Here is a 9,905-nt window from a genome sequence, read left to right as displayed (position 1 = left end):
TATTCTGTGACTGATCAGAACCCATCAGTACATCAGAGCTTCATGAGCATTTCACCTCCCCTGCACCAGAAATACCCAGAGTTGTACTCACAGAGTCTATAGGCATTGGAATGGTCCAGCAGCAGGAGATGGCTCCAGGAGCTGCAGCTGCATTGTCCTGCAGCCAGAGGTTCCTGTGCCAAGGGCTGGCAGTGATTCTGCCCCAGGCACTTCTCAGCACCTTCCCAGCCGTGACTGATTGAAGCTCTCTGTGCCTCTGTGCTGTGCCTGGGCTGGCTGCAGGCAGTGTCCCAGCCCTGCTGGGCTGGCAGAAGAGATGCTCATCAGGAGAAATGTGCTTTTGAAGCTCTTCTTGGTTACCAGGAGCTGCATCTGTACCAGGAGCCCAGCTCAGCTCAGCAGCACAGATACAGGACTAGGACTGTAATGAGCCTCTGGGGCTTTGTGCTCAGGCCCTGAACATCAGTCCCTGAGAAGGAGCTGAAGAAACCTCTCCAGAACTCCAAGTCAGAATCCAACTCCAAAGTTTCTTGGACTTGTAATGAGTCCCACTGAGGGACACGACTGAGAAAGTGTCCCCAGACCCCAGGCAGAGCAGAGAACTGGAGGCAGTGATGACAGGTGGGGACAAAGAGAAGCCAAGTCTTGGTGCCCTGGGGCACAGCAGGGTCTGTACCACCAAGGCCTGGGAGGAGACACCTTGTCCTGAGGCCCTGGGGCCTCCTGGGGCAGCCCCAGCCAGGCTGGGCACTGGCAGCCCCTTGTCCTGCCCTCAGCATCCCCCCCTAGCCCACATCCCAGTGGCCTCAAGGATCTGCTGGAAGGAGTCCCTGGGGAGCCTTGCTCAGGAATGGGGACTCCTGAATGCTCCCTGCAGGGATTGCAGGTTTTTCAAAGGACTTTGGGTTTGGCTTTTGCCTTGGAGTCTCTGAGAGCTTTGTGCAATGATGGCCTCCAATTATCTGCTGTAATTAGTCCCTGGAGAGGCTTTGTCAGTAACAACACTCAGTGGGGCTCATTAATGCTTCAAGGTACTTCAGTTCTTTTAAGGTACTTGGTGTTTCTGTTTTGATACAGACTCTGTGAGAGGTTTGTGCAATCATGACCCCAATTATCTACTTTAACAAGTCCCTTGGGAGCTTTGTACTGACACTCAGTGGGGCTCATTAATACTTTGAGATACTCAAGGTTTTTAAGGTACTTTGGAATTTCCTTTCCACGCTGAGTCTCTGAGAGGTTTTTGTGCCATTCTGGCCTTCAATTCTGTCCTCCAAGGAGTCCATGAGGAACCTGTGTTGGGGATGGACCTCAGTGGGAGCCATGAATGCCTTGAGACACTTTGCAGTTTTCTTCTGACTTTGACTCCTGGAAAGGTTTGTGCAATCTCCTCTCAGGCCCTAAGGTTCAAGGGCTCAGCTCCAAATGCACAGTGAGGCGCATGAGGATCAAGCAAATCCTGACAAACCATGGCTCTGCCTTGATTTCCCTCTGCTCTCATGGAGCTCATCAGGAAGCTGTCTGTAGTGGTTTTTGTTCACTAATTTGAGATTTCTTGGAGAATACAGCAATGATTGTGATGGGTTCAGTGTTGGCTATATACCAGTACACTCACTAGATTATACGTACTTATTTCCTGCTGTGAGGTAGGATTAGGAGAAAGGCAAAGTAGCCTCAAAACTTTAAAAGGGTATAAAGAAAAGTTTATTACCAGTAACTAGAAGAAAGAGTAATATGAATGCAAAAAAAACTTTTGGAATACTTCTCCTCTCCCTGCAAGCTTTTCTTTCTTACTGACAATGAAAGAGACAAAACCTAAAATTTTCAGTCACTTTGCCACCTCTAGAATAGTTTTTCTTCAATTCACGTAGGGAAAGGAGTCTCTCTTCCATGCTATGGAAGCTTTACAAGAAAACATATTTCTCGTGGCTCTCAATTCCCATGAACATCAGCCTCCCAGAAAATCTGCAATCATGAAGTCCCTCCCATTTTTTCACATCTTTTGCCACATCTGTGTTTATGGGCATGTTAGTTTATGGGGTATTAGTTTAAAGATGAGCTGCTTAGGAACAAAGGTTCTCTTCATCTATTTCTGAAATCATCTTCATATCTACAAACAGAGGTCTTCTTCTCTTCATGAGGCACAGGGTCTCATCACTAGTCTCTCTTTGTTCAAATTTCTCATGGGATCATAGCTACTTCAAGGTTTGCTTACTTTAGCATGGAGGTTTTTGCTGAACAAGTCATCTTCCCATGCTTTTCAATGCCTTATAGGGAAAAAGAGAGTCTGATGTATCAATTACATCCTTCTCCATTGCTTTACAAGAGCATTTCAGCTCCAAGATCAAGACATCTCCTCGTCCCTCCTATCTGGGACTCAGCTTCCACTTCACTGACCTCCATGTCTTTGTGCTGCTCATGTATGTATCTGCACTTTGTCCTTTTCTCTCCCTCGAGGGAGGATGGAAGCACTGAAAGAGTTCATATCTCACCCGGGGCCTGCAGATGGTTCTGTGACCCCAGCCGGGCTCGGTGCTTGTGGCCGGAGCTGTTTTATGATGGAGGTTTCTGCAGCAGCTGCGCTGGGGCTGTGTCAGGATGGGCCGCGCTGGGGCAGGGCCAGGATCTCAGCAGCCAGGCCAGAACTCAGCAGCAGCATGGCCGGGGCCGATGGCTTCTCCTCCCCCTGCCTGGGGCTTGCGGCTGAACCCCAACGGTGGCAGAATCTTGGCCGAGCCGGCCCGGCCCAGGGCTGCTCCTGGGGCCCGGTGGATCATGGCTCAGCCTGGGCTGGCGGCGGGGCAGGGCTCAGCAGAGCCCAGATGGTCACAACTGCAGCCATGGCCCGGCCGGGCCTCAGCCCCGCGGCCTCCCCTGCCCTGCCCAGCAGCCAATGGGGCCTGGCGGGGTCCCTGGGAATGGGCCCGGCCCCACGGCAGGAGCCGCCCGGCCCGGCCTGGCTGAGATGGGGGCCGGGTCGGCCTTGTTACCTCTTTGCCAGCCAGAAGGGAAAGAGACCCTCTGTCCTGGTTTGAAAAGCAAGTGAGTTTTTTGGGATGCTGTAGTTAAACCAATAGGTGCCCAGATTTGAATATTGGCACGTGGTGTGGCCACTGAGGACATGGATACGCCTCTGAGAACACAGGGGGTTAAAAGCAGAGAACTGCCAAGAAAACTTTCTTTTGGTTCTGGTGGGTGAAAGAAACCTATGCTGTTAGCTTTTTCTGCTATTTGAAATATTCCTGATTGTTGGATCCAAATTATTCCTAATTGCTCTAAATTTCTTGTTCACTGCATGTATTATTTTGCTATGATGTTTCATCATACTTATAAAAAAAGACATGCATCTCATTCTTAAAAAACAAAAAAGAAGAGGAATGAACGCCTTATGAACATTCAAGTAATGCAATATGTACATGAGAAATTTGGACAACTAATCATTTTGAATAATGCAATATTTACATGAGAAATTTGGAAAAAAGATCATCACATCTAAATCCCAATAGGCTCTATCACAGTGAAGCCTAATTAATTCATTAACTTCAGGAGAAGATGTGCCTGTGTTTTATCATCAGCAGTTCAAAGCAGTCACCTGTTCATTCCATCAGATACTGATCAGTTCTGAAAAAATGAGGCCCAGTGAAAGGAGAAATAACCCCATCACCTTGCAGCCTTTGTGGCCAGAGCAGGAGCAGAAGGAGCACTGCCAAGACATGGCTGTGGCTGGAAACTGACAGAGGCAATTTGCCAACAAAAGCCTCATGGCATCCTCATGGTACAGTGCTCCTACGAACCTTCTGCAGTTATTCCCTGTTCCAGTGCCCAGGAGGACATTCAGTGATGTCAAAGATCAGCATTTCCAGCTCACAGACTTTCTCATCCTTCTCAACTAATTGGAAACAATGGTCATTTCTTTTCATTTCCCTAAGAGACATTGGACATTTTTCTTTTGTTTTCTCATGCTGCAAAACCCTGTGTTAATGACTTGATAGAATTTGGTAAGTTTTGTTGATTGTAATTGGTCATTTATCTATCTTATCCCATATCTAACAGATAACCAGTGACAACTGTGATGAGATAATACCCTCACAAGAGTGAGCTGTTTCAACATCAGAACATAGGAGCCTTTCTTAAATGAACGAAAAGGAGGAGATGTCATAGACCAGTAGAATAATGATAAAAGAAAGGCCTTTTGAAATCAGGCCTTCTTCTGCCATATTAATAGCTGGCCTGTCATCTCTTCTGAGTGCAGCTAAGCAGTTACAAGTTCCCATGTGAAGCTATTTGGAGAATGAGACTTTGTGAACAATCTATTCTGAGGGTGAAAAACTGCAAAAATGCACCTGCAACAACAAGGGATTAGTCCCATGAGACCCGGTGAAGAGAACAGTTAAACAATACAATAGAGAGATTTGATGCACAAGTAAAATCTAATTTATTAACCAATAACAGAAGAACTGCTAAGAAATCTATGAACTAACTAATGTTGCACACGAGGTCTGTCAAACTGTGTAAAATGAATTTTGTGAATAAAGAGTAAAGAGTTCTCCAGCTCAGCTGGGTCTTCTGGGATTGCAGTTCCCCCCTTCTTTAGGGCTTTGCTTTCGCACTTCTTAGGGCTTTGGTTTCGCTCTTCTCTGGAGCTTTGGGTTCCTTCTTCTTTAGGGCTTTGGTTTCCTTCTTTTCTGGCGCTCTGGTTTCCTTCTCTGGGATTTTGGTTTCCTTCCTCTCTGGGAATTTGGTTTCCTTCTTTTCTGGGATTTTGCTTTCCTTCTTCTCTGGGATTCTGCTTTCCTTCCTCTGTGATGCTTTCGCATGGGCTTCTTTCTTCTCCCAGGTCTTGGTTTTCCCCTTCGCTGGTTTTGGAGCTTGCTTCCCAACAGAGACACTCTTCTTTTCCTTCTTCTGCCTCTCTTCCTCCTTCCCCCTGTCTTCCTCCTCTAAGGCCTTTGCCTCCTCCTCGACCTTTTGAGCTGGCTCCTTCAGCTCCCTTCTGCAGACAAAACAGAAAACATGGCTGAGAGTCCCACCAGAAACTTGGGCTCCCTAGTCCTGGCTGGCCCTGCACTTCATTCCTTGACCCTGAGGCCATTTCCATGAATTCTCCTCAACCCACAGAGGTTGGGAACATCCCAAGTGAGGGCATGGGTGGAAGGGGACCTCCAGGACCAGCCAAACCTGAGCTTTGCCATCATAAGGTGTTGACTGTGCCAGCTCCCTCTGAAGGCACAGCCAGACCCCTCCAGCCCCTGCCAAAGGCTGATCCAGCAGCTCTCTGCGCTGGTGCCTGGAAATGCCCTTTGTCTCTTGGCTTCCCAGTTTAAAGCAGAGCACAGATTGCTGACATCTGCTTAGCTCTCCTACAGTTCTTACTCAGCTCATTCAGCTCCCTTCTCCCTGGGCATAGCTGAAGCATGATTTTAAAGAGTTCAGATTTCAGCTGAGGGTTAGAAGCAATTCCCATTGATCAGGATGTAGGTTAGATAGGCAGACCATAGGTTAATGATTATGAGATGCTTAAGCTGGAGCTGATTGTTCTATTGTTTACCATTAGGAGCTTCTTTCTAGAGGGAAGTGGAGGAAGTGAACTGTTATAAGAACATCTTGAAACCAGAGAACAATGGTTAGCACCTGGGCTTGATGTCAATCAATCACTAAGTTGGGGACCTTGGATGGTGCCAGAGGGTCACAGAGACCTGATGAAGACATTCCTGACTTCATCCCTTAAGACCACTGACCCAATTCGAGACCACCAACCCAATTCAAGGGAAGAATTGCACAGGAGTGAAGGACCAATGACCTCATTTGAATACAGAGCAGGGATGGGAGGTGCTGGGGTTGTGCAGATGTATTTTATGTAAGATCTTGGGAAATAAAGAGAGGGCAAAGAACCTTGGACAACGCGGGCACGCCTTTTAGGGACGGCTCTGGTGCCGCCCGCCGGTGTTAATAAACATCCCACTGTCTAACTTTAATTAGTTAGAGAGTCTCTGTCCGTGATCTTTGGTTTTAACGACTCCTAGACTGCTCCTTCATGAGCACAATCCTATCAGTCAGAAAGCAAAGGCTGCAGGAACTCCTCTCCTGCAAGACAGGCTCGTGTCAGGCAGATTTCCTGCTGGAACCCAGCTGGGACCAAGCAAACCAGTGCTGGCTGCCATGGAAACCATTGGAAGCAGCCTCGTCCGTCTCCTCCCCATGAAACCAACTTCAGTCTGCCCTGAAGAAATCCTGATGCACAGGCTTGCTTTAAGCAGCCTCCACTCCCAGCTCCACACTTGTGCCTGTGTGTCCTGAGCTGGGCTGCCTTGCTGGAGCTGAGCTTCTCCTGTGCTTGCCTACAGCTGCAGCTGCAGGGGAGCCTAAAGGACAGGAGCTTTTCTGGCTGCTGCGCCACCATAAGGAGAACCCTGGCAGATCAGCAGTGCAAGGACTTCATCTGTGGCAGGAGCAGGACCCAAAGCAAGGTTTGCTCTGTGCCCCACGCCTGCCCATACCACAATCCCACTGTTCTGGTGAAGAAGGCAGATGATGAAGAAGATGCCACTCAACACCATGGACTTCAAGACACCTCTAGATGCGGTGCCAAGGCAAGCCCAGAGCCCAGCTCTCTGCAGACAGCAGCTAAGCCAGCAGGGCTCAGAACTCAAATAGAGAAGATGTTCTGTCTCAACAGAAGAAGGTCCTTCCTCTCTTGGCAGCCAGGGAGCTCAGAGTGGCCATCCCTGTGTTGCTGCTGGCCTTTGCTCTGCAGCTCCTCTGAGCTCAGAGGCCTTGGAGCAGGGAAGCCCTGCAGGGACAATAACCCATGGCAGAGCAGGAACCCACAGAAGGCTGACTCACCTGTCCCTGAGAGGGGCCTGTGAGCCACAGCTGATCTCCTGGGGGCTCAGGGAGGAGCTGACACGTGAGGCCGCCCTAGGCACCAGCACCTTGGAAGTGGAGCCTGCCTCCATGTGGCACAGCTCCGGGACATTGCAGGTGGTGTTGAGGTTGCCAGAGAAGGTGGAGGAGACCTGCTGGCTCTCTCCTGGCTGCAGCACACCTGGCAGTGGCAGGATATTGAAAGCCTGGATGGAAGACAGGAGAGATTGAGGTGTTGAGCATGGAAATGGATCCAATGGAGCATCTTGGAGCAAAGTGCAGCTGTAGCCAGAGGGGCCTATTCCCCAAACACTGCCAGAATCACCCTCACCTCATCCTGCATCCATGCCATTGACCAGTGCAGGGACCATGGGGAAAATCTTCTCCCATACTCATGGGTCAATGCATTAATTAGTACATGACATGAAAGTGAACTGGGATGGCTCCTGGCAGTAGAAATTCTCTCTGATGCCCAACTTGCCTTTAAAAAGTTTCAAAACTACCTGCTTTTAGAAAAGGAGGAGACTCAGAGTGAGAGCTCTTGGAGCTGAGGGAAGGAGTCCAGCCCAGCTCATCTGACTCCTGAGGCTCTTCCCCTCTCTCTCTGATTTAAATGCTTCTTTCTCAAGGTGCTACAGCAAAAGCTCCTGCAAAAATTTCCTATGGAGCACCTGAGGAGTTCCAGGGGGAGCAGTGCCCTCCACAGGTGCCGCACAGCGTCCTTGGACAGCCCTGCAACGTGTCCTGCACGGCCTCTCCAACAAGCAGCTGCTCCGGCAGCACTTTGTGATGGGCCTGCAGGGATGGGAGGCCCCTCTGTGGCCAATGCTGAGGGCCCCCAGTGGCACTGGCAGCTCCAGCCCTGCTTGCCACACTGACAATGGGCACGGGAGACAGATTCCCTCTTGCCTTCTCTGCTCCCAGGGCAGTGTGCGCCACGTCCAGGGAGCACCTGAATCCCTCCAAGCCTCGAGGGAGGTGAGGGTGCTCAGCAGTTGGTGCTGGCACCCAAAAAACAAGCCATTTTCTATGCTGGGAAGAAGAGACAGCCCCCCTGCAAAGTCTCCCTTTGTCAGACAGCTCCAGGGCCAGCAGTGCAATAGCAGCTCTGGGTGAAAGCAGAGCCCTGCAAACAGGGAGTCTGGCTGCCTTGGGAAGAGGCTCCATGGAGATCAGGATCACCCCAGCTTGCTCTGGGAGGGAAGCTGGAGGTGTTACCATTATAATGCAGAGAAAAGCCTCATCTTACATTGGGAAGGAAACAAGGCAAAAAATCCCACACTCAGCACAGGCCTGTAGGATCTGAGTCAGCTTCTCCAAGGAAAACTCTCCTATTTCTACCTCTCCCTCAGCCCATGTCCAGCCACTGGCCCTGCTGCCCAGCCCACTGTCAGGGCACAGCACAGCAGGGCAGCAAAAAGGGAGCTCAGCATGAGCAGGACTTGGTGCTGGCAGGCTGGGGAGGCAAAGCAAGCAGTAGGTGCACAAGAAAATCCACCTCTGCTCCTGAAGAGTGGGTAAAATCTTGCACTTCTTTCAGGGCTCTGGCTGCCTCCTCCTGTCCAGTCCTGAAGTGCCTCCATCCAGTTGCTGCACAATCCAGACTGGTTCTTCTCTCCTTCGGTGGCTGGGGTTTGAATTTAGGTGGGTGGAGCTCATCTCTGGAAAATAAATAACTATGAACAGGGACCTGCAGTGGGAGGGAGGGAGGGACACCTGCACGAGCAGCTCCTGGCCAGGATGCAGCCCCTGGCTGAGTGCTCGCACGTTGAACTGAGAAATGGTTTGATCCAGCCCTTCCCAATCCAGGCTGGGGCAGGTCTGTTCTAAAGGCAGCCCAGGGATGACACTGAGGTGCTGCAGCAGCTGCAACTGCTTGCATTGAGCAACTACAGAGGACAGGCATGAACACCTGGTGGGGATGCAAAAAGCACAGTGGGAGAGGAAAAGACAGAGAAGGCAGCAAAAAGGTGAGATTTGAGACACCGAGGGGCAGACTCAGCCAGTGCCCAGCCAGCACAGCCCCCCCCAGTGCCCAAGGCCAGAAACTCTGCAGCTCCACCTGGGATTTATCAGGAATGTTCCCCTGACACTGCTGGTGGGTTGGTTGACATTTTCCAACACTCCAAGGTGACTCAGGTCGCATTCCCCATCCATCCATCCTTCCATCCATACATACACAGGCTGTGGTGCTGGGATCCTGCCAAGCTCTGCCAGCCTTGGGCTTGGGGAGATTTCTGCCAGCCGTCCTGAGCTCCGTAATTGTGCCCTCTGTTCCAGGAAGCAAGCAAGAAAGATTTTAAAAAACCCAAAACAAACCACAACAGAGAAACCTAAAAAACCTTCAACAGCTCAACCCTGCTCAAGTTATTTCTTTAGGGACAGCTACCACTCTCCAGCTGAAATGCTGGGCTTTTGGGGAAAAAGAAAATTACATGTTCACCTCCAAATCAAAAAGGATTAAGGTAAGAGAACCTTTCAAACTAAAAATTATTGGCCCAAAGCTTTAATCTTTGCAAAAAATCTCTAGGTAAGACCAGCCTGACAGTTAAACAACTGGTTCTTCTGGTGGGGAGAAACCCTCCTCTTTAAGAGAAGCAGCCTGATAGTTGAAAGCAACTGTTTGGTCAAACTTCAGGCTCCCTGGCACAGCCTGCATTGCCTTTCCTTCCTGTTCACTGATTTACAGGCAGTGCCACAATGGCCCAGGTTCAGATGTTTGGTGCCATCCAAGGAATTTGGCATTGCCATTTCCATATGTTTTAATCGAAGTTTCAATCCTTTCAACCAGTCTTCAAATGCCAGCTTTCCTTTCTTTTACAGAAAGCTCAAGGTTCCTAGAAGACTTTTGACATCCTCTTTTGTGCTCAGAGAGATGACATTTTCAAACAGATGTTTCCAAAGTTAACAGCATTTGAAAGAATAATGAACTCAAATGCCCCTGGATTCCAGCTTCGCCCAACTCCATTCTGTGTCAGACACTGAGATTCCCACCTCTAAGGCAGGAGCTGTTTGTGCCCCCATCCCTCCTGTCCTTCTCCCCA

The sequence above is a fragment of the Melozone crissalis genome, unplaced genomic scaffold (assembly GCF_028551555.1).
Source record: "Melozone crissalis strain CALT ecotype California unplaced genomic scaffold, PUWL_Pcris_2 ptg000109l_1, whole genome shotgun sequence".
Taxonomy (NCBI): Eukaryota; Metazoa; Chordata; class Aves; order Passeriformes; family Passerellidae; genus Melozone; species Melozone crissalis.
This window is presented reverse-complemented; position numbering follows the sequence as displayed.